The 25,704-nt window shown below is 43.5% G+C and overlaps 1 protein-coding gene across 4 annotated transcripts in view; it reads right to left on the reverse strand.

Annotated features, from left to right (window-relative positions):
* Window positions 1–25,704, reverse strand: part of il1rapl1a (interleukin 1 receptor accessory protein-like 1a) — a 142,686-nt gene that overhangs the window by 84,397 nt on the left and 32,585 nt on the right. The window lies entirely within an intron of this gene.

Below are 25,704 nucleotides of genomic sequence, written 5' to 3' on the forward strand. Positions count from 1 at the left end.
TGTTTAACGGTTCTACGGATCATTTCTACATGCTAGGACTGGTTTGAGCTATATTTCTGACTAAGATTACTTAATTTCACAGATATAGGTTAACATATGCAACTCAGAGTTACCTTGATAACAAAAATATATTGGAAAACTACAACCAAAAGGCGTTAGGGTGGGCGATATGACCGAAAATGTATATCAGGGTATTTTTCAAAATTCTGACAGTGGTTGATGCAGTAGATTAACTAATGATGGACTATTTTACTGTGATGATGAGTAAATATTGTAGAATAATCCCAGGCTAGCGGTAAAACAGATTTGCGTGGCTCCATGTTAGAACTGCCTGCTGATGTGGAAATCCGTGGACATTTACAGAAACATTATCAAGATTGAATGAAGTGACGGTTTCATATATTTTGAGATATTTATTCATATTTTAATTGCTATGTCTGAAATGTGAATAGCGCGACCAGCTTTTTTTCTCATTCATAAAGCTAAAATTGGGGACGTGTGGTCGCCCAAACAACTACACAGCACCTCTTTTTGGCAGGAGTACTTTCAGACCATTCCATCTTCACCATGACTTGCAGTGACACAGTCGCACAATGACTGTTTGAAAGCGCTACATTGGAAATGGTCCGGTCAGAAAGAGCGTCTTGGGCGTGGCGTTCCAAACGCTGTGTAATCAAATATATTAAAAATTCTAATTATAATCCAACAAAATATCGGTATTTGGTATGAACCAGGATGCCGCCCAGCCCTAGGGGCCGTAGTGGCTAAAAAAACATTTGACCCAAATGAAAGACACGGCCCCTCTAACACACAGGACGTTTGCTCGCTACTTCCAGCAAACAAGACTCTCTTCGTTCCCAAGCTACTGGATTTTAACCTATGGTCAGCTATCAGTCTCCGACTAATTAGCTACCATTTGTTTATCCAGCAGGTGTATATTTGAGGGGTACATGAGTGCATGTGTAACCAGAGAGACTGACAAAGGATGCTGGTGTGTGTGTGTGTGTGTGTGTGTGTAATAGAGAGAGAGAGAGAGAGGTGATGGTGTGCCGAGATAAAGTAATAAGAACCCTGCTGCGTGCCAGTCTGTGAGTGATACAGTGCCTCACAGGGACAGCTATGCTTGTAATTAATACTCTTAATTACCAGGGAAGTAATGTGTGTCTTAGTGTGCGCGTGTGTGCGTGCATAGGTGCATGTGTGTGTGTGTGTGTGTGTGTGTGTGTGTGTGTGTGTGCGCGTGTTTTCACGGGTGCGCATTCCCCATACGAATGGTTGTCTGCCTAATTATGTCAGTAATTACCAGTAGCCACAAATGTGCGTTCACATCACATACAGTACATGTGAGGGGAGCGGAAAGTGTGTGCGCCCGCGTGCGTGTGGCGAAATGTGTGAAAGCCTGTCTAATTATCGCCCCTAATACCGGGAGCAGCGGTTGAAAACAGGCGCGCGTGCGCTCTTGTATGCGCTCACGTGCACGGCTCAAAATGTGATTGCTCCCATTGTTAACGCACTTTTATTGATGCGCACTATTGGCAATTGTTTAAATATTGCAGACAAGACTTTTGACAATTGTTAATTAATATTATTGATATAAGACAAAACATGCTCATATGCAATTATTATTCTGCAAAACAGTCACATTGCTTGTATCGTTTGTAAGCATTTGGACATTTAAAAAGGAGATGATAAAAATACCACTGAATGCTGCTGTACTCATCTTCTTACTGTGCATTGGGGTGAATTTCAGCTGAAAGCGGCAGGTGAGTCCTCCGCCCTCTCCGCATATCAATCTGCTAATCAGCAGGGACAGTGGAGGCTTCATTCATCCTTTTCTTTATTCACCTTGCACACTTCTAATGGATCTGACCTCTGCATCGCTCAGTCGATCTCCCTCTCTGCGCTCTCTGCCACAACACAAGCGGTTCACTCTAACCAGCTTGTATCCCGCTCCACAATGAAAGAGAACGTTTTGCTCCGTGGCTACACGCCTGTCGTTCGCCTGCGCCACGCTGACATGCGGCACGAGAATGAAGCTCAACATGCACAGAAGTAGGCACATGTAAACACACAACAAAGAGACCTTTCATTTCTCACAGACATCCCAATGGGACTTGTCTAATGCGGTGGCCTTTTGTTGGGGGGGGTAAACCATATTTACGTCTGAGACTCAAAACGGTTTTATCAACTCAATTAGACGCTGACATTTCCCACGTCCCCACGCTGGGCCGGAAAATCAATGCTTCCCGCTGGAGGAATACTGCAGTCCCCACCTTTCACTCTCCGCTGACAGCGCACACGCCTCTACACACAAATACGCTCTCCCTCTTCCTCCACCGCACCCCCTGGGACATCACACATTTGTAGCGATTCTGTTCAGCCACTCTTAGACAAGCCCATACTGTAAAAGGATGTTTCCATATGGACACATTCCCACATTGCTGCCAGTCTGACGGAAGCAGCCTTTGCTCCTCGGGATCTCACTGCAGCACTGGAAGCTGCAGCTACTCTGCTGCTGACGCCCCAACACTGCTACATCACATGATGTATAGGGCATAGGTACGGCTCCGTGCGAGAAAATAGCAAAGGGGGGGTGGGGGTGGGGTGGGGTTGGGGTGTCAAGCTACAGTGTGTGTCTCACAGAAACCTAATTACATTCAGTGTTGAGGCAGACCTGTCCATCTTTCTGTGACACTAAACCAAGGCAATAAATACGGACCCCTGAGCTAGAATAAATTTACCCACATTCACGAGGACACACTCCCGGAGTCACACAAACAGGCAAATGCACACTCCCGAGCTCCAAACACACAGCGGCACAGTGGGCTACGTGTCGCCGAAGTCAACTCCTGCTTTTCTTTAACCCCCCCCTCCCGTAAACAAAACTCCCGTGATTCTTTCTCAACGTTACATTGCTGCAGTACGCTTCCCACTTCCACGTCTCTCTCACGCGCTCTCGTGTCGCCCTCACTAGTTGGCCCCTCTTCTCTCATCACTACCTGCTCCCCTAATGAAGTGTAATTATCAGATGTTGGGTGGGCGGCAGGGTTCTCGCAGGCCAGGAAGACATTCAAGGATCTATATGTGGATAAGGATACTTAATAACTCTCTGTCTCTCTAATTCTCTCCTCCTCACTTTACACCCACTCCACACCCATGACTAAATCTCTATCTCCCTATTCGGCCGAATCCTTCCCTCCAGCTTGGCGCCCTTCCTTTTCCACCTCCATTGCCTATTTGGGTTTTTTTCAAACTGATCTTTAAAATGAATAACTCCTTCACTGTTTGCGATTGTGGAGAATTTATTTCCACATGAACGAGATTATTACCTTCCAGAATAAACAGCTTGTGAAACCAGTAACAGCAAAGGGAAATAAATGACCAATATTATCCATTATGGAAATTGTCTTCTTGGGTAAAGCTAATTGTAAACTATAGCTCTACCTGATATTCTGGTTGTGTAAGGGTGGGCTAAGAGCCGTGCTGACCACTCAAGGTAATTGTGCAGAATCTATAGTTTAAGGCTCGCTGCACTGGGTAGCAAGCCCCAGGATAAGATAAAAAAAAAAAAAAACAGCAGCCATAATCTTTGCACAAATACCTGATTTTTTCTGTGCAGCACGCGTGACTATTAAAAGGCCTCCGTGCTCAGATAACGTGGTCACTGACAGAAAAACTTTCTCACATTAGTCTTCGAAACGGACTCGGGCACCAATCGCAATTTGCCCTGTTAAGCTTATTACCTTGCCATCGTTCTCTTTCTCTGTCTACCTCCCTCTCCGTTAGCCTCCAGATTATTTAATCAAGGATCAATACAGCTGACCAGAACCCGAGTCTTAACCTGCAGAGGTAGAATCCCAGGTGTCTTTCTAAATCACTGACTTTGGCTTTTTAGCCAACATTTCCACCGAGTGTCCCCAGCTGTGCACAGAATGAGAATGTATCTTCAAAGCAGCATAATATTGAACTGGTCTCCAAATTCACTAGATCCCAAACTGATCAAGTATCTGTGGGATGATCCACCGAGGCCTCTCCCTTCAACCCATAGAAAATTCTGTTGCCAGCAAACAGCAACCTCCGGGTCTAAGCAATGAAGCCCATGCGGAAAAAACTGTAGTTCATCGAGTGGCCACTTGAGGCTGGTTCCAAACGGGAGCAAATCCCCATAGACCACCATGTTAAAAAGCCCAACTTTACTGCAGTATTAAACATGTTTACAGCCTGGTTCAAAATGTACGGGGATGATTTTTTTTAACTCATTCCTTTATTTTTTATTAAGGTTTAAATTTCTGCTTAATTAAGGGTGTTCCCACTTTAAGTGACCGGCGGTAACCTGAGCAAACAGGTAGCGGAGAGTTGGGTGGGCGGATCCCAACGTCTGACACCATATTTGGAGTGTCTGAGTGTGGGCGGAGCAAAGCTCATTCAACATGGCGACCGTGGGCTCCGCCCACTTCAGGCTTAATTTTCAAGGTTCAGAATCCAATGGGTGACGTCACGATTGGTTTGTACATAGTATATACAGTTAATAGTTGCCAGACACCACAGGACACCCTCAGAACGCCCATGTTCATTCTCTGATGAGTCACAACTGTTTTGGAAGCACAAGGGAGACCTACACAATATTAGGAAGGTGGTAATAATGCATTACCATAGAAACATGACTCAGTCAGAGGAACTTATGTAACAAAGTTATCATTTATAGCAGTTGATTAAATTTGGCTGGAAAACATTTGCTATTACGAAAGTGTCCAAAAAATCTGAAGTAGCTCTAATAAATTTATTAAGATTTTCACATACAAAAAAAAATTAAAAAAAATTTTATTTTGTCCTTTTTCACGTTCCTTCTTTCCATTTCCACCAAAACTTCATTGATGAGATTGTTTTATTGCAAACTGTGAATTTCATAAACAGAACAATCTCATCAAATTGCTACATGTTACCTCCCAATAGACCAGGCTCAGAAAATAGAAATAAATAGCCCAAGACTTATAACAGAAATATCACGGCAGGATTTTTAGTTTTATTGTTATACACATGCAAGGTCAAATTTGCAAAATAGGGAAAAATCCTCCATTATTATTACATGGATAATGTAGCCTGGTTGTCTCGCTTCTCTAACATGGGCCAGCGTCTAGTTTAAGATGACCTGACATGGCCTGAATTAATGTTAAAATTCGAGCGCTTTTGCACATTACCCTGTTTCTGCCGCGGTGTTTTGTCTTTGAGGTGGACCAGCTTCTGCCTTGAAGTTTGAGGTTTCCTATTTAAACTTCAAACTTCCCACCAGTCCTTAGATAAGTGTGAAAAGTCTTTTGGAAACTCACAAAAATCCAGTTGCTTTTTTTTTAGAAACTTTTTGGATATATCATGACCTGGATGACCTAGAAGCTAGGCAAGGTAACTATCTAGCTGTTAATGGAAATTAGTTTGACTGGTTTCTGGTCATTAACAGAAACAAGTCAAGCAAGTTTCTGATGGGTTACACCCACAGAGTTTCTTATTTAAACCTCAAACTTCCCACCAGTCCCCTAGAACTGAAGAAGATATTCAGATGAGTAGTTCTCTAAACATTCTACAAGTCCAGTTTCCATTTTAAAATGCTTTTCGGATAAACCATGACCCACTCAACCTTCATAGACAATAAACTTGTCAAGCCAGAAACTACATCTGCCTTAGACTTTCATCCATCAATGATTAGCTAAATCGCCTTCTAAAATTGTCTTTCTAAAATGTAGAAAACACGAGCCTTGATGAATAACTTCTGGTTTTCTTTTTGTTTTAACCAAAAAAGAAAAAGAAAGAAAGAAAAACCAGAGGTGTTAGTCTGCATTTCTCTCAAAATCATTCTTTTTCACTAACAGTTTACCATCGTTCATTTATATGCAAATGTGGCACAGTCCAGATAATTTCTCTCAAAAAGATGCTGAACTACCTTGGCTCTTTATCCAAAAAGACAAAGAGAGTCTCACTATGAGCGTATCACTCTGCTTTGAATAAATCTGCTTCCCTCCTTGTCCTTTACTTACTGTCACGACTAAAATAAAAATACTAATAAAATCGAATATAATTTTGAAATACAGATTTGAATTCAAATAAATATAATTGTCCTATGTTTAATCTAATATATGGTAATATATGCTATTTCCAGCACGTTATAATGAATAAAAATATTTTACCATCTGTTTATTTGCTGGAGAATTTATGGATATTAGTCGTTTGCCATCTGGCACACATCTAGACAAAGTACACCTTCGTCTAACTTAAACTCATATGTCTGAATACATAGTAACTAAGGACTGAAAAGATAGACGGAGAGAAAACAACAAGATGGCAACAGACAAAAGAAATTGTGACAGGATGTGATGTGTAGACTGCATAAAGACTATCACATAACCCTGAGCTGAGAAGCTCAGTGAATACGCTCCCATTGTCTTGTCTGTACGAACCCGAATTTGGATGCTTGTGCTAATTGTTCAAAGAGGTTTTGACTTCAACGAAGTATCCAGCACTTTTAACCTGAAAGTGTTGACATTTCTCTGCAGAAAGTTATTTCTTCTCCTGCCTTTAGTCACGTCTATATTTTTGTTAGTGCGGCTCCGTAGAGAACCATAACAACAACATCTCTCAACATCATTCTCACATTTACAAGCTTCCTACTTCTACAAAGATTGTGAACATTGTGGTCTCACCACGGTAAAACGGCCGTAAAAACACAAAATAAAATGGCTACCACTATTACCAATGTTATGTGTAGATGTAAGCTAATAAACTCTCTTAATGTTTTCTATAAAGTCTACAATGTTCCAGCGATTGTATGGTCTTCATACCTTCTGTTTAATTCACACACAATGTTTCCTCCCAGTAGTTTTACATATTTACTGTTGTGCTAAGTGTTGATTAAGCAGAGACATATACAAATACAAATCGTCTCATGATAACTTAAAGATAAACCCTGCTCGCTCCCTCTACATACCGCACAAACCAAAGTCATTATCCTCTTTAACCTACGATAGAAAAGCATATCGTCATACGGGGACATGAATTAAATCAGATCTTACATTTGTCTGCAGCTTTGCTTTATTATTATTTCTTTCTGATATTATTTACAGTGCTGACACTGCAAATTGTGCGACGACGCACAACAATGCGGCATTAAACTACTGAACCTGCACGTGAGGAACGCGGGAAGGGTACGCGGGGACAATGGAGAAACGAAGAAAATCTAATTCCTTTTAGATGTTGACATTTGCATACATATTGGCAGTGTAAATTCAAAAGCAACGTGAAGCGTTGAGAGATAAACCAAAAAATAATACCTAAAACTGAAGCAAATCCTCCAAAATGAGATTTACTTCGGGAGAAATTTAAGCAGGTGTTCCCAAAGACACAGCAGGTGTATGTATTTGTGGATCGAATAACTCCGAAAGTCAACGTATACAGTATAAAAAAAAGTGGTTACAACTTTCAAGTTTGCCTGAAGGTGACAGTCCTGTTTCTATTGTTTCTTATAGAAACCAGAGTGGGTTTGTTGCCCTTGACCAAGTTCAGCACAGCTCACTCAGATCCTTTTAATAACTCTCCAATTGACTTCAAATTAACCAGAACCCGTTATAGAACAGAAATTTCCCCTGCTGTGTGCGAAAGGGTGTCACTGAGACATTAGCTTTTTGACTTTCCTCTCTCTCTTGCTCTCTCTCTCTTGCCCTCACTCATCCTTTCTTCCTTTCTTTTGATGATAAAGGGGGTCTTTTTAAGGAGAACAGAAAGCTTGTCAGGATTTGGCCAGCTGGAGAAAGTCATTTGAGGGCCCAAATTGATGTGCCCAGGACTCTCAATAGTATCTCGCCAATAGCGGGGGCAGGATAGAGGGAGACGTGGTGGCCGGGACATTGTTCCTCGTAAATGGCTCTTTATTTCATAGGCGAACTTGGGAAATGAGCAGCGGCCGTTCACGGGTTTCGGGCCATACAGGGGGAGGACGGCCATGCGTAAAATGGAATACTAAGAAACAGGCGCCTCTAATATTCTAACAACTAAAAACGTCTGCGGCTCTACTACATCATGTGCAGTTTTACTGCCAATGAGAACACATGCAAATAAAGTCCCTATAAGTTATAAAGTCAAGGCTGTTTGTGAACACCATCCATCATGGTGACGAGGTGTGGGCCGGCTACACGGACATGAATCCATACCCCGGCTGACTGGCCGAGCCACGTCCACTGGACCATGGCTGGAAAGAAAGGCCCCGTATTTAAAGAGCTTCGAATGCAAAGAGTGTGCAAAATCTTTGTGTCAGCCCGCGCAGGTGTCAGTCTGCAGTGTTGTATTAAAATGTCAGTAATTTCTTCTCTCTATGTGTGTGTGTGTGTGTGCTCTCCATTGTGCAGCTGTGATCCATGAGAGTCAGGCTGAGCTGTCACTCTGCTAATCTCCCCCAGTAGAAATACAGCTTGGAAAATGTCATCTGAACATTTCGGATTGTGTTTACACTCGCTGCAGGTTCCATCGCTTCTAATTTGACAAGTCATTATCACAAATGCTCCTCTTCCCTCTTCCCTCTCGCGACCTGAGACACAAAAAAAAATAAGGAGGAGGAGGAAGAACGTAGCAGACAATAGAAGGGAGTTAAAATTCAACGTACACGCAAATCAGGTAATCCAAACCCCGACTAGAATAATGAGGACTGTTTTCATTCATTTGCATAGACTATTCTGCTTCAGATTTCTTTGTAAACTTTGCATCTTTCGTAAAAGTCATTCCCCCAAGGCCTGCTTATGTTTATAAAATGCAGAAAGCCCTCATGGAGATGTTTCTTGGCTGTGCGGTAAAAAGCAGCAGCTGGTGGCTATGTGTGCTGGGAAAAGCACATGGTTTCCCACACCCTCAGGCCCACGGCAAAGTTAGTAGTCACAACGAACGCACAATGGAAATGTAGCATTAAGGAAATAAAGTCTATATACCACATAACACTTACATATAAAACAACAAAACACAAATACCTTCCTTTCATTTGATGCTCTAACACTGATATGTTTGACACTGATAAGTGTTCAGTTAACGAATAACAGACCGGCACATCCAGACGAGAGTCCGTCTAAAAAACTTATCTCTTCAAAAGTTTCACTGACCGTTCGGTTCATTATCCTCAGGCTGTGAGAATGAGCGTTTCATATGACCTCTATTACCAGCTGGACAACTTGCAGCCTGGGGGAAAACTCCAAAACATGCAACGTAACACACATAGAAAATGGAGTTTTAAGTGGACGTGGCCGGCAGTGGTTAACTGTGCCGATCCCTGTAGATAAGCCCTGCGATTCAAAATCCTGCTCCATTGTGACGGCGTCAACGGAGCTATCCGTGGTGCTGAATAGTCAAGCACGTAAGGCGGGAGTAATTCAGAGAAGACTCATAATATTCATGAATACTGTACTGATCTCAATCTGCTGTCAAGTCAGTTCTAGATAAACCATTCTGTTACTTTGGTCATCACTTTGTGTTTTCCATTATTTACTATGTTTCACATGTTTCATGATTTATTCACCTGAAGCATCTCATTGATAATGAATATGAGCAACGCATGAGCTATATAAATGGTCATGCATTTTCCTTCACTGCCATCTGTTGAGATTAGGGAAGATGTGTTTGTATTTTGTCATTTTGTGGCCCAAAAAAATGGAGTAGATCCGAGTAAATAATCAAATAAGCAACATCATGGGCAGCGTTGAATAATAAAATGTGATGTTAAATCAAGGTGATAGCAGATTGACAATGAAAGAGAAAGTGGAAGTAATGACCCGTCTATCCATCTGGTCATTAAAGAGACATCTCCGTCGAGAGCCGGCACTCGGGGGCCGGAGGAGTTAATGACACGCTGCCCTAAGCCGAGCCCCAGGCGCCATTCCCACGATAAACACATTCAGACAAAGACAGGAAAGTGGCGTGAAGGACTGGTGAAACTTGAGAGCAAGGTCCATCCATCATCATCCAGCATCTGATGCTGTTTATTGACTGATAGCACAAAGTTGAATGGGTCAATAAAAACCCGTTATTGATGTCATTCATTCTGATGAAGCGTCGCCGGTGCTGTCCCGGCACATGCCCCGAAATGTTTTCTCCTGTTTAATCTTATCTCCTCTCCATCCTCCCCCTTTTTCAACCGATCCGTTCTCTCACAACCCCGGTTTTCTTGCAGTGACACCTTTCAGCTCATACCCATCATCGATTCCCCTTCAATCAATCGCACGCCCTTCTGCCCATTCCGAAAAATAATACCTCAGTTTCTCACATCCCTGGACCCCGACCTAGATCCATCACCCGCATTTTATAGAGTCCCATGTGGTTATTTATTCCATGGCTCAATTTGCATATCTTAACACAAAGCCAGTGAGTCTCGAGAGCAAAAAAAAATTGCTGAGCATATATGTGCTATCTACATTTTATGTATTAAGCCACGTGTATTGCTGGACAGCATAAATGAGCATGTGCTAAAGATAAAAGAACATTTCCAATTAAGATGAGTGTGAAGCCGGTTCATTAATAATGCAAAAATCATTACCCCAATTACAATAGCGTCCCAGTTTAAAGACTTTATATGTGAACGTGTGTTTTATTGCCAGCTTTTGCATGCAACCATAAGACCGGAGTAGTAAAGTAAAATAGATTTTTGAAGTGAGCTCATGCCACCTAATTATTATTCCACTTAATGGGTAAAAGAGGGGGGAAATATCGAAGGCTCTAAAAAAACAAAACAAAAAGAAAAGATGGGAAAGTCAACAAACGCTTGTACCTGTGTGCGTGTCCGGCAGCAAGCGAAAGATAGAAAAAAAAAGACAGATGAAAAAGACAGAACAGTCAGATAGGCAGGCTTGTCCAATCCGTTCCTCTAAAATATTAATGATGTAGCTGGAGATTGCTGTCCCTGATTCTGAGTCCAATTAAAGCTTTTCTCTAAAAGAATGTGCTTGTGTAGGCGCAGCAGCAAGCGCAGGACCAAATACCTTACAATGAGAATGAAAAAAAAAAAAAAAAAAAACAGACACAGCACTTCTGTCCACGAATGGAAAGCACTCCAACGACACAAAATCATGTCCTTACTTGCCGCTTGCATCGACTGCACTGACATTATGAATTACTGCGTAGTTTAATACAACAACGCACTCCCAACATTAACCTGCTAGCCACGAATTAAAGCAATCCCCCTTACGCCTGAAACTACTGAATAATTCAGCGGCTCGCCAGTAAGGAGTGGTGCCAGTGAGGATATAGCTTTTGGGTGGGCACTTCTAAGACAGATGCTAACATGCTCGGCTCTCCGGTGGCAAACACATTAGTCTCATGACGCGGCCTCATAAACATCAACAGAGGAAGAGCGTTTATGGAGACGGAATCAGCAACAGGAATTAACAGAACGTAGATTCCTCTTTGCTCTCTGGCTCTGCGCTTCCTGCTCTTCCCCCGGCCTGGGGAGTGGGGAGGGCAGTGCCTGTGTGGCAGCTTTAAATAGGAATTAGCAGCATTTCATTGTGATAGTGATTGAGTATGGGTCCCTAGGGTTGGTCTGCTCATTGTTACCAGGCCTTGTAAATCTACAATAATCCTCCCAGTGCAGCCAAGAAACACACACATACATACACGGAGATATTGCACATGGCCACATGCATATAAATATTCAATAAGCTCATTAACTAACACAAATAAATGCATAAAAACTATGCATCTGGCACCTCTGCTTGACGCACAATCCCAGCATAAGCAGGAGAACCTGAGATTTTTAAATTCCGTACATGCACCACAAAATCACATTCGGTGGTGTACCCAATTTTGTCTCTTGTGGTTAGAGAAAATATGATTAGGATAACTTTATTACCCAGACTTTGGGTCCATATATTAACTACTGTCCATACGGCTATTCTTTAACATTTGGCCTCCACCCACTCATCTACCCACACAAACACACAGGCGCATGGTTGGTAAGGCACAGTGAGGGTGCAGATCCAGCTCACAGCTTGCTGGCTATATCCGCTACAAGATTGCCACAGTTGGAGTTCACCTGTGTCGACATTTTACATATTTAAAAATCTCAACACTTGAGAACTCCCCAAAGTTCGCCGCAAAAAGTCTGAGCGGCTGAGATTGTTCGGCACTTCACTGCAAACTGGAGAGGAGACGGCAGCTTCACCGCGGAAGCCACCATCGGTTAATCCCTGATTCTTTACAGGTTGTGGAAGTGTTCCTAGTATACATTTACGTAGAGGAGCGGGCACTCGAAAGAAATATCATTTGTTACATTTGTGTGGTCGTTTTCTATCAGCCTGCATGCTGTGTCGAGCCAGTTTGATATGATTTCACTCAGCTGATTGAAGGGGGCGCCATACAACTTTCTGATGAGTAGGTAGATCTCAGTCACAAACGCGATGGGAGATGTGGACAGTGGCACATTGATTTCAGTTGGTATGTAGACTACTAAGCATTTAAAACAACAAAACACGGACAAATAAACTACAAAAATTAACTGTTATAACGTCACCGATGCCATTTTCTAGCTTGTGTTCAATAGTGATGTCAATACAAAAGCAGCGTTGACACGATCAAGGTGAATTAGTTTAGTCCTGAATCTTGACTGATGGCCAATGTATTGATTCTCCACCACCAAATTAACACCATGGAGAAGAAGAGGTCAAAGCCATCAGGTGAGCAAAAGAGAAGAATAAACGTGTAAGAAATAAAGATATGCTGCTATTATCTATTTATGAGTATGATGATGACAATGGTATGTATGTTATTATGAAATAAGATGGATGGTGTAACCCTAAATCTCTGTAAATGGACGATGTTACATTTGGACACTGGCTATAATGCAACAAATGAAATAATGAATTAATAAACCTTCAGATTTGGATTTTTAGGTTAGACCTCAACAGTCACTTTTGCTGATGTGAAATCAACTTTAAACTTATAAAGCAACATGCACGCAGGTGTAATTTGACCCTTGTCGTGTAAAAGTGACTCAAAACACAATACATCAAAGCAATAAAAAAGCAGCAGCCGTGTATTAGCCCACGTTTCATGTTTATTTGCATGCACTCATTTGTGCCCACATACACGCAGAGGAGGCGCACACAAGCCCACTCTGAGAAATTGTATCTGCGGCTCTCTCAGGCATGCACTTCATATACTATTTTCATATTTAAACTCACAGTGGGTAAAGGCTCCTCTGGTGCGCAGTGGATGTTGTGGAAATAAATATTTTATACTAGAATCTAATTGCATTTTGTGGCCCTGAGCGCCCTAGCAGACAATCTGCAATGGTGCTCTAATGGCTACGCTCCTCCTCACTGTATGGTCACACACACACATGCACACACACACACACACACACACACACACACACACCTTATGATCTGGTTTATAGACTCTGCAGCTGAGAAGCTTTCACATATCTGTGTTTAGCGTCTGTACACCAGCGGCCCCTCTTAGCTCTACATGTGTACGTTTGTGGGTCTGTTTATGTATTCAGAGGAAGCAGAACACACTAAATCTCAGGCAAAATCTGTTAAGCACACAGTCATGTCACAGAGGACTGTTGGGTGCCCTTTTCTGTTTCCCGCTTATTGACCGGAAAGACCTTACAGATCCCATATGAGGAGCTTTTGAAGTTAAGCATATGTACGCTCTGTAATACACTTACACATGATACTAAATGACATTAGTGCACTTACATCAATGTCAGTATAAACTAAAACGACACCCTTTAGCAAACAAAAAACAAAAAAAAAACAAATAAAGAGATCCTGTTTGGATACAGGCCACAGAGATTAAATATATTCCGCCACTGACGGTCTTATTGACAATCAACTGTGCCAGGGTTCTCTATAATCTGAGAGGGGGAGGCCAAATCAATATCTACTACAGAATCCAGCACCTACCTCTCAGATGAGGGTTTAACCCACTCAAACAGGAGCCTGGAAAAGCCCTTTTCAGCTCCCGGAGGACAACCACCAAACAAATCCCAAGCACTGGGTTTTAAAAAAGCGAATCAGAATAATCATCGGGGCACAGGCCGCGGCTCGGTTTAGTGTCTTTCAACGTGGACTGATGGGTGGCTTTCAGAGAGGACGCTTGAGTAGCATCTCCCTCTAAACACAGCGAGAGCAAACAAACAGATGGCCACATAGTCAAACAGCGTTTTCTAAAGGTCAAGCTGTTAAAACAAAAGAGCCGAAGGCGGAAATGCAGTCCGCGGACGAAGCTACTTAAGTCGGCTGCATCCGAGCCCACGACTGCACATCTGCAGGGGTCCGCAGAAATCCCTTTAGGATTACCCTGCACGGCTGTGTGCATGGCTGATGCACAGTCGCAAGGCGGACTCAGTGCAGCGCAGAACTCGGATACGGTTTCCTGCTGGCAGCGAGCCAGCGTTTACGTATGAATAAATATGAGGGGGGAAAATCAAATAAATAAAAGGACAGAAGGAAAAAATAATCCTGTTAAAGATCAAACAGCAGGCTCCATTTCCCTCCTCCTGCCATTCTCTCCTGTCTCAATTTTTCTCCACTTTTTACCTCCCTTAACTCGCACGCGCTCCCGCCATCCTCCCCTACACTTCTCCCACCAATCTCCCAGGCAACTATACCTTCGCTTTCAATATTAATTTTTGCTTCTCCTCATTCTTTTTTTTTTTCTCCCCCCTCCATCTCCCTCTTCCACCGTCCTCCATCTCCTTTTCGATTTCATGACCTGCCATATCTTTAATCTTGCTCTTCTTCTCTTTCCCCCTCATCCAGGGCTCACTTGCTGGCCCCCGCTCCCTCCCTCCCTCCCTCCCTCTCTCCCCTCCCACCAGTGCAGAACTAAATGGAGATTAATGAAGGGAGGAAGATGTGTCTGTCATCCAGACAGTGTGATGCAGCCACCGCAGCCGGCGAAGTACTGGATCTATTCAAAACACACTAGGGGAAGCTCTAACACTGCTCTAGCTGAGGCGGATGACAGATTAGCGCTCCACTTCTATTTAGATGATTTGTAAATACTAACCACACCACTGAAGCATGCATTCCTTTCTGTGGCTAGTGAAGTACGCCGGGCTTCTCCCCCTCTCTCGCTAATTTTCATCCTATCGTGGTAGGATATTAAGAGCACTCCCCTACATCTCATTTCCTCCCTAAGTTTAAATCCTGACAACTGACAGCCACCGCTGCTCACTTGCCAGTCAAACCGCTCCGATAAGCCCCCGCAGGAAATTGACTTGTATTTTAGAGCTACGTCTTCCACATACTTCTGCCACCCGTTACGCCCTTGGTTGGAGGTCAAGCTTCCGCTAATCTCACATGCAAATTTGCGCGCGTTCCAGCGCGAGCGTCAGGGTGATGTACGAACTGTGTCCATAATTCATGGTCCATTACCGGAGACAAGTTCCTCTTAGTGCATGTCTGAACGCAACTTTATAATGATGCTAGCATTCTTTGCACAGCCTGGAACCGGGCTACAGCATAAAATAAGTGTTAAAAGGGAGCGATAATTTGTGTGAATAGAACATGTTTGTGCATTTGTGTGTGTGTGTGTGCCTTCAGAATTGGAGGAGCTGGAGGAGTCTGCTGCATGCCACGTGAAATATTTAGCATGCTTCGCGATAAAATGCTCCGGGCCTGCCTTGGCCGTCTTCTTTCCAACCTCCCTCCCTTCATATTCCCATGATATTACGAACCGAGATGATGTCACACGATGTGCCCCACATGAGCGTACGTCCCAGTGTGCACGTGCAAACGGGGGGGACTGCGCTCATGTGAAAAAAAAAATAAAAAAATCCACACAAACAGCTTGGATTAAACATTAATTAAACATATCTGATGGAGATTACGCATTTACGCACAAGGTTACAAGCATCAATTAAAACCCATCTATGAAGAGGCCTGCGCGCGCCATATTTAACTCCGCAGTCGTCTGCTTATACCCACACACTTGCTCGCTTATTAAGGCTCACATAGCCCGTGTGGATTAGCAGCTGTTTATATATTCATCTCGGTATTGTGTTCTTTCTCTCAGCCTGGCTTGATGGCGCATTCAAGGCGTAGACATTTCCTCTGGATTTTTATTTATTTATTTATTTATTTATTTTTATTTTTTCCGTGGCACTGTGCACAACAGCCTGGGGAACACAGCAGGAGGACAGGGCTCATGTGACTCTACTACTGGAGAGAAAAAGGAAGCAAACTGACAGGCTGGCAAACACAACCGGGACTGCAGTTAAGTCTACAGGAAGACGACTCCTGTGAGGCCAAATGCAGATATGCTTGGAGGAGCTGAATTACATGAAAGCAATCTGCCCAGTAATAACCGACTCCCATTTCCGCATCTGCTACCGAGTTCACAACGAAAACAGAGCTCTCTGCTCGGTGGGCTGAAATGACCCGCCTATACGCTGATCAGCCACAACACAATATCCTAATATTGTGTAGGTCTCCCTCGCGCCTCCTAAGCAGTTGTGACTCATCAGAGAGTGGACATGGGCCTTCTGGCATTTCTATTCCGGCAACAGAATGTTATTAGTGGGGGGCCTTTGCGGCAGAAGTTGGGAATCGGGAGGCCAGCTCAACACTTTGTGCTGTTCTTCATGTTTTTTTAAGTTGTTCCTAAACCGTTTTTGTGTGTGTGTGTGTGTGTGTGTGTCAGGATGCATCCCGCTGTGAATGGCTGCTGCCATCAAGTAGTGTCTGGTCTCGGTGGCTGGTACACATCTAAGTAACATCCACACGTATGCCAGGTCCAAAGTATTTTCACTAGATGGTCAATGTTAGTCAGTGGTTTTATTGTTGCGGCTAATCCATTTACACAGTACAGTGAACCATGCAGCTAAGCTTTGATATATAAAACAGTGACCTAAAAAGCTACGGCATGCGTTGATTCTTCAAGTTAGGATGTGGCGTAAATTGTCCTTCTAACCTTTTATCTGTAATTAAAAAATCACCTCATGCGCTTTTGAACCAGCTGGTCTTGACCTTCCTTTCTGGCCACATTAATAAATGAATAAACAATGAATATTTCAACTTTAAAAAAGCAAAGATCAGGAAGGGATTTCTAACATTTTATCATATATATCAAATAATGAGACATGCCAACAGCACCTCCGCCATACACGCGCTCCCTCTTATAATTTTGTCATAACCCTATACCCGCTCCCTTTTCCTTCAAAATGCCACAGAAAGAATTGATACCGTTAATTGTCTGGGAGTGATCTCTTCATGACACAACCCCCACTACCTCCTCTTTTCTTTTTTTTTTTTTATCCCTCATCCTAATCAGCCTGGGGGTAATGCGGGTGTCAAGCTTGCTCATCTGTAACTCTTGCATGTCGACTGCTGGGACCTGAATCTAACTCATATCCTGTGCTACCAGCTGCAAGTAGATAGGTATGAAAGCCTACAGAAACTATACAACCACAATAGCAATAACAGTAGCTTTACGTGACGTATCAAAGCTTCTTAAGAGAACATCTGTAAACATAAAGATCATGTTCCTTCTTTCCAGAGAGAGAAAGGGTGGGAGGTTCATCGGCAGCCCAGCCAAACACCTCCTGTAGCATCTGCAACAATCTTATCACCACTTCGATTTGCTAACTCAACGATTAACCAAGGGGAGGTCCTCTAATGCCACAGTGAAGCTGTGAAACTGGTTTTTCTTTCTTAGAGCAGAGGAGACGTTGTCGAGTGAAAATCGGAAATGGCAGGAAATGTCACTCAGTGTGCCATTACCGAAGGAGAATTAGGGCTCCAGGTTACCAGGAATGACTTGTGATTACCAGGTATGAAATCATGCCCTCTTCAGAAAGATCAGAAAATCTTCAGGTTTCATCTTCACTTAAGTATTTACCTTGTAGTTCTCTCTTTGTGCGCAGTCGTACTGCTCCCGTCGCTTCATCGCAGCGGCGAGAAATTTTCTCTCTGCCAACACTTCCGCCTCATTCATATGCTAATATTCTTATTTTAATTCATTTCGCCCTCCCCTTTACTTGCAGCGTTCACTTTCTCATACGCTGTGTTAATATCGGCATTCCTCTTATTCCCCTCCCCCCACTCCCCCTTCCCCTTTTCTCTCCTCTTTTGATCTGTGAGCTGAATTATTCAATCTTACCCGGGCTTTTAATTCTCTTGATTGAGCCAATTACCTTCTGGATGGATCAATGTGGGAAAGGTAATGATTTAAATGGCTGCCGCATAAAGCCACATAACCACCCTGACTGGTGCAAAAGGGAAAAAAGGAGGGAGCGAGGGAGCAGGAGGAGGAGGAGGAGAAGGAAAGAGCCAAGGAACGTGGTTTAACAGAGCTGGGGAAATGAATATCCTCTCTTTAACACGACCGTGCATGATTCAGCATGTACATTTAAGTGCCTCATTTTGTGTCTCCGACTTTACCTGCCGTATGCTACAATGTAAAACCGCGCAGGGGAGGCAGACTGCGCGAAACCCAGTTTCCTCAGGGATTATCTAAAATGTATGGGCTTTGCGGAAACTGGGTCAGTGTGATCCTAAATGGTGCCATCGTGGCAGAAAACCCACCGAGCCCACATCCCTCCGCATCCCGCGGACCCTCGCTCGCTTGTCATCTTATCTCTCGCATGCACCTCCAGTTCATGTAACGAGTACGGCCCCCGCGCATGCATCCACGTACTGTACATGTGTACATGTGCAAACACACGAGCACGCACACGCTCTCTCTCCCCTCATCGTTGTGTCTCCTGTTGAGTGAGCTGTCCCATCCTATTTGGCTTACCTCCTTCATCCCGCTATCTATTATTGATGTAATGGAGCATTGTATCTAAATGCAGCTCTGCCTGTGACAAGCACTTCAGCCTGGAGGGAACCGGGGAAGCAGGCCAACGACTGCGGGCTCCCGGCGAGTTCGCTCTGGGGCCGAGTCAGTGCGGATGAATGATTGGGCAGGTGGTAGTCTTGGACTCGGACTTGGCCTGACACAGATATCCTCATTTGTATCAGCTGAAGGCATTCGAAGAAAATCCATGGACGCACAACTTGAGAGGGAGCAGTGTCACTCCTAGAAAGGTATTGTGATACAATGAGAGATGGAAACGTAAAGGACTCTGGATCTGAAATCCATAATTGTATGTATATGAATTGCATTGTGCATTTTTCACAAAGATTCGCTATCATGCTCCATATAAAAATGTCTTCTGCAGAGTATTGTGCTCGGGCCATCATAACACAAAGGGATGTTACACATTTACCCTTCAAGTAAAATGTTTGGACACAGCACATTTTTCACTCTCAATTACAGTTTCATACTTCTGCAATTCAAACATCATTATTGCTACACCATATGAAAATATGAATTAGGTTTGCAAACTTCTCTCTTCTCTTCTCTTCTCTTCTCTTCTCTTCTCTTCTCTTCTCTTCTCTTCTCTTCTCTTCTCTTCTCTTCTCTTCTCTTCTCGGTTTGTTAAATGCCTTCCTGTCCCAATTTTCTCATCACTCACTCGCTAAAGTGCAGCGCCGTTTTTTAGGCCGTTCGAAGTCCATCTGAGCCACTTAACTAAGTAGGAAGAGGTCGACGGCATATTTGGTTACCACAGCAACTGGAGTTGTTGGAGGGGTCAGCGGAGAATGGTTCCCTTCAAGCGAGATGACGCTGAAGAGGCAGCGGAGGCTCGGGATCAGGGCGAGTATAACCGCCTCTCCAAACACTTCAGTCTCATCCTCCGTTGAACGAGCATGTCTGTTTTCTGTCCAGCTGTTACATGTATACAGTGGTTTGTAGTTGAACTCAATACCTTCTATCTTACCTTTTTTTCCCATATTCCTACTTAAGCTAAAATGTAACCTTCCAAAAACAGCATTTTTTTTTATGTTACATGGTACAGATATTGCATGTCTATAAAGCATCAATCAGGTGTAAAGGAGCAACTTTAAGTACGTCAACCTATCACATTAGCAATTACATAAATCAGTTGTAATGCCCTTATTTATTTGGGAAGCAAATTGTTCTTTAATGAATCATAAATAGCTCCCATGACGCTGTTCTGCTTTAGTGGATTCACTGGCAATTAACAGCACGTTGAATCATAAACACTGTTTTTCGTGTTGGGTGTTGGGCTTTAAAATCGTCTCCGAACTACAGTGCAGCTTGAGTCGTGACTCTGTTTTTGAAATAATTTGGGCCACGTTTCTTAAACAACATTTAGATTCTCAAACTTGATTTAAACTTGATTTAAGATTTAAAACTTCACTGAGATGAACTGATAACATAAACCACGTTTCAGTGCAAGTAGTACAAACGGTTGACAGGACGAAGATCTCACACCAAGCGAATGGCAGAGCACTGGCCAGTGTTACTTTTTCTGGTGTAGTGCACAAGAAAATAAATGGAAGTGAGGAAAGTAGTAGTTGACAGGAGAAGTAAATATTATTGACCATTTTGTGACACTAAAATACTCTGCTGGGAATCACTTGGACCTGGCATTTGTGCGGATGTTGCTCAGACATGTAACCTAGACCAGACCAGACCAGAGCAGACACCCCCCCACCCCATAGCAATGGCACTCCTTGATGGCAGCAGCCATCCCCAGCAAGATGCAGCCTGACACAGATAGACACACAAAAACACTTCAGGAACAACTAAAAAAATATATTAAAAACAGCACAAGATGTTGACCTGGCCTCCAAATTCACCTGGCCTCCCCTCAACCCACAGGAGCCGAAGGCCCCCATTACCAAAATCCTGTTCCCAGACACCACAGGACACCCTCAGAAGACCCATGTCTATTCTCTGATGAGTCACGACTGCCTTAGAGGCACAAAGAAGATGTGCAACGTACTGGCCCAGACACAAGCGTCATTAGCAGTTATTCCTTGACGTTGATGTGTGGTGTCAGGACTTTTAAGTTCAGGCAAATAATCAAGTTCTTTGCAAACCGATGGCAGAGGAGATGGATGTAGTTTCCCCAACTGACTGAGCAGAAAGGTGCAGAAGCTGCTGCTCCTGTGTAGCGTAACCCACACATCTAGTTATGACGTAAAACGGGGCCCACCGCAGAACAACATACTGTATAAACACAGATTACAAATTGAAAAGAACATATGGTAACACTTCCACAAAGCCACATTTATCGCTTAGCAACACAGCTACAGTCACAGATGCACTGCGGTTAGAGCATCCAATGATACGAAGACCGTTCACCAGGAGAGGACGAAAGGTCTCGACAGCCAGTAGGTGTTCTTGAACCGAGGTGTTGGAGGGCTGGACGGTGTGTACATCAGATTCTATTTTAAACACAACTCGTGTATCCTGAAAGAGAGCTCTCTCCGTGTGACTCCTTGGAAACGTGCACAAATGTGTGTGTATGTAATGTGGGGTTAGACTACTATAATTAAATAAAAACAACAACAAATCAAAATTAGTAACAGAACTAAAGTAATTAGTTGATTACGTTAATTGTTAATCAGCAATTATTTCGGTATGTATTCATTAATCATTTAAGCAAAAAGGAGAAAAAAAAGTTTCCTACATCAAACAATTAAAAGAAAATGGAATTGGGGATTTAATCGTTCATAAAAAATAATTGCAACTGTCTGTACTTTTTACACGCGCAGCATTATTCGTATGTCCTTAATAAATCAAAGCGGCTTCATTTGTCATGTATACATAAGCACATGTGCGAGACATCTGTTTTCTGCATTCAACCCGTCCAAGTGTGCACACTCGGAGCAGTGGACAGCCATGCAAGAAGCCCAGGGAGCAGACTGGAGGGTTTTTCAGGCGTTTGCTCGAAGCACTTCAGCCATGGATACAGAGGAGATCGACCAGTGACCTCACAGTCCCAAAGCTGCTCCTCTCTCTAACCACTAGCTGGCGAAATAAAAAGCTGTTTGTCTGAGCAGTAAATCTTAAGTCACGTCTTTGTTTTTGTCTTACGATACAGACGTCTTGCTAAAAAAAAAAGCTATTTAAAATTAAAATCTGCAGGAGTTTCTTCTTACATGCGCACAAATTCAATTGTTTTCTTTCATTAATTCCAGATTCCTCTCTGCATGCATAACACTGTCCCATCTCCCGCCCAATCCCTCGTTTTCTGTCTACTCTGCAGCTTCACGCCGCACACTCCTTTAGCCAGTTTTTCTTTATTCAGCACCCAATAATCTGGCGATACCCACGCCTTCTACCTGCCTGACTCCAGAGTTTCGCATTTTTACCCCTCCTCCCAGCTCTGCCCCTCTCTCGTTTGTCGGCTTCCGCCACTCGCCCTCAGATGGCATAATCCTTGTCATATTGTCACATTACAGGAGTTCAGATGCTAATGGCTGCACTGCTAATCCAGCTGCCGGCAATTCTGGACCTGTGCCCAAACTTGCTCTGCCCAGCTCTGTAACAGCTGTGCCTGGCTCAGTCACGCCAGCGATGCGCGGGGGGGGGATCACAGCCAGGCTGGTTGTAGGAGGACTGGATGTTTGAGCCCTGACACACCAAGCTGACAGACAGACGATTTTCACGTGCCAGGATATAAGTGACCTTTTCTCGTTTTACATCTTTTAATCCGAACAACACAATCGTCTAGAATGAATTAACCGCGGAGCAGCTGATCAGCGTGATTCGAGAAAGGCCAGCTCTACATGACAGCGTGCTGCTCGTCCTAGCTTCCTAGCCTCCAAGCAAATATTAGCTCTTGCAGCTTCCTTGACGCGTTGACGTGCAAGTATGTGCCAGCTGGCCTTTGTCCACAGTCTTTGCAGTGGGTTCAAGTGCAACTCTTTGGCACAAACATAGGTGACATCAGAGTCGGCCTCCGTTGCCGATGTGTCCACACCTTTAAAGGAGACTCCACGAAAACATGGAGCGCTAGAAAGTACGTGAAGAAAAGCATGAATGTGAATGAAAGTCGGGATTCCCTAGAGAGGCAGGGACACAACAAGTAGCTTATTGAGCTGTGGATGTGAATGAGCCATGGCAGGAAATTATGGTCATTACTGTCCATCACAATCTTTCGGAAATAAACATTTCCCATTCAATGATAAGCAGGAAATGTGCTTAAGCTCCAGAGCACGCTGTAAAGTTGTTCCAACCACTCTCCCATATATTAGAGGGAGGAAATCTGCGTGTAACACTACTTATCAGAAATTTAAAGTGAATTAAAACCTCCTTCTTTTCAATAAAACATCTGCTAGAAAGCACCATCCCATTAATGGAAAACAGGCATTCAGCTACTTCAAAATAATTCAGCTAATTTGGCCGAAAGCTCTGGGTTCAATTATTGATGAATGAAACCCACAAGAGCAGCGGATGGAGTGGGAAACAAAAGTGGACTGAATGCATGATCAGGGACATGAGGGCCCTTTTGGGAGGGGTGGTGTGCAGGAGTGGAGAGGTGGCGTCCTTCACCCTTGTACCTCCAGCACTTTCCCACCCATTCTTCTCCTCTCTCACACACACACACAGAATAAGGATGAGCTTTAGATGAGGTTGATAAAAGTGTTTCCTCTGATGCTGAGTGTGTACCCGCGCGTGTGTGTGTGTGTGTGTCAGGGGCACTTGAGCTGTATGATGGATGACAAACAGAAGGCAAATGTCCTTTTGATAGATGGGTATGGTAGATTAAAATCAACTCTGACTCGCGTTGAGCCACAGTACAGACTGCGCTGATTTGATTGGTGTGTTTTCGGGGGGCAAAATCAAAACTTAAAAACAGGAAAGGGGCGAACGAAATGAAGAATAAAGCATGAGATATAACGTTAGTTATGAAATCAAGAGCCGGAGCCTTGCAATCTCAGATTCTCAAATTGGTTCGAGAGATGAAATGCAGACGGCGGCTCTTGCATAAACACGCGCAAACTCTCATCTCAATCTTCCAGTGTGTAAAGAGGGAGACCTCTGACCTCTCAAACACACCAAAGTTTGGAGAGTGGATGCAGAGGGTGTTTACTCAGCTCTTATACACACAATGGTTTGCCTCCCGTCTGTGTGTTCATGATGTTTACCTTTCATTAGACTGGGAGATGTGTCTATTACGACAAGAACCTTTGAGTTATTGGAGTATGGGAGTATACGTGTTCTATCATAGTCTACTTAAAAAGATTTATAAATATATAAACAAATAAACAGTGTCAGTCCTGATTTAGACGAACTGATCATAGATTTGTAAAGTGTGACATACCGCTGCTTTTGTAAATCATTTTTAATAATAAATTGTGTTGTAATTTGTTATTCGGTGACACTCAGTAAATGAGTATATTAGACATGCTTCTACGTTCACTGTTACAATAAAAGATCTTCATTACATCACTATCTAACATATGTTGCGCGGAGACAGCAGCGTGCAGCAGCTGGCCAAAAAGGAACGTTCGTCGGGGAAATGAGCTGTTCCTGATGTGCTCACTGAGCCTCTGTCTTTTGAACATTTTCCCTCAAGGTTCGCTGTGGACTGCTGAAAGGGCCCCGGGCTCACGGGTGATGAATTCACCCAAAACACAACAGCAACAAGTGCGAGAGAGTGATTTTAAATAGAAAAAAAACGAAAAAAAGAAATCCTGAGAAAATGTGGATGAAAAGAAACTGAGAGCAAAAAAACGGGGGAAATAGAGTTCTTTCCTGTTATTGTTGAGTCTTTATTTGCAGTTTGAAGAGGGGGTCTCGGGGTCGTAGTGGTTCAGAATGTGTACTGAGAGGATTGAAAGGGAGAAATCTGTGTCTTTGATTGGCCGAGATTCCCAAAGGACGATCGGCGCGGCTGGAGGAATCATGTGAGGCTAATCTATCATTAGCATTCTGAAGGAGCGACGGGGACTTGGGCAGAGACGCACCAACATATCTGATTTCCGCAGTTACACATTTTTCACAAGCATCAACGTTCAGTCGGTCTGCAGCTATTAAGCGTTCTGTTTCACGAGCAAATTCACGACGCCGCACGTTTAAAGGTTCTAGCTTCTTAAATGTGGATACTCGCACTAGATCGCTGCAAATCTACAGGACGCTACGCCATGAAACCGTCGTAGGATCTAAGAGAAGATCATCAAAATTAAGACACGCTGAGTAACACACCAGTTTGATTCCACTAGTCTATTGTACGGTAAACACAATGAGATCTGTACCAGTAATGAGGGGAGCCAGAGCTGTATTGATCACATGCAGTGGATCAGAGGACCTCTGTCAGTCCCTCAGAGCCCACTTTATACAGCCAGAGAGCCAGGCACAAGCATCTCTCATTTACCACTTTACATCTATATCCCTCACCCCTCTTGCCCCTGCATCACAACTCGTCCTCTTGATCCACTTTAAAGGTTCTCCCGCCTTCCACACTTTTTTATTTTTTCCTCTCGTGCTTTGTTTGTCTCATCTCTCCCTCTCTCTTTGCTTCCATGTATCAACCTCCTTATTTATGTAAATCCATTTGCTGTGAGAATGAAGCTTGTCTAATGTCCTGAACACTGCAGGATTTCATGCCATTTCTTCCTGGTAACGGTGGAATAATGAAAATGTAAATAGCGTTAAGCTGGGTAGCTTAAGACAACCTCTTAATGAAGGCGGAGAGAGAGGAAAAAGAGGGAGAGACGGAGAGAGACAAAGACGGAGATGAGGAGAGGAGTAGGCATTTTTAGCTTCAAAAGGGTCCCCAACGTCACAGGCTACGAACGACGCACATGGCAAAGCAGTGAAGCATGTGTATGGGAACCGGCTGGAGAAGGGACCTTATAGGAATTCTAG

This window comes from Mugil cephalus, chromosome 12 (genome assembly GCF_022458985.1).
Source record: "Mugil cephalus isolate CIBA_MC_2020 chromosome 12, CIBA_Mcephalus_1.1, whole genome shotgun sequence".
NCBI classification, from domain to species: domain Eukaryota; kingdom Metazoa; phylum Chordata; class Actinopteri; order Mugiliformes; family Mugilidae; genus Mugil; species Mugil cephalus.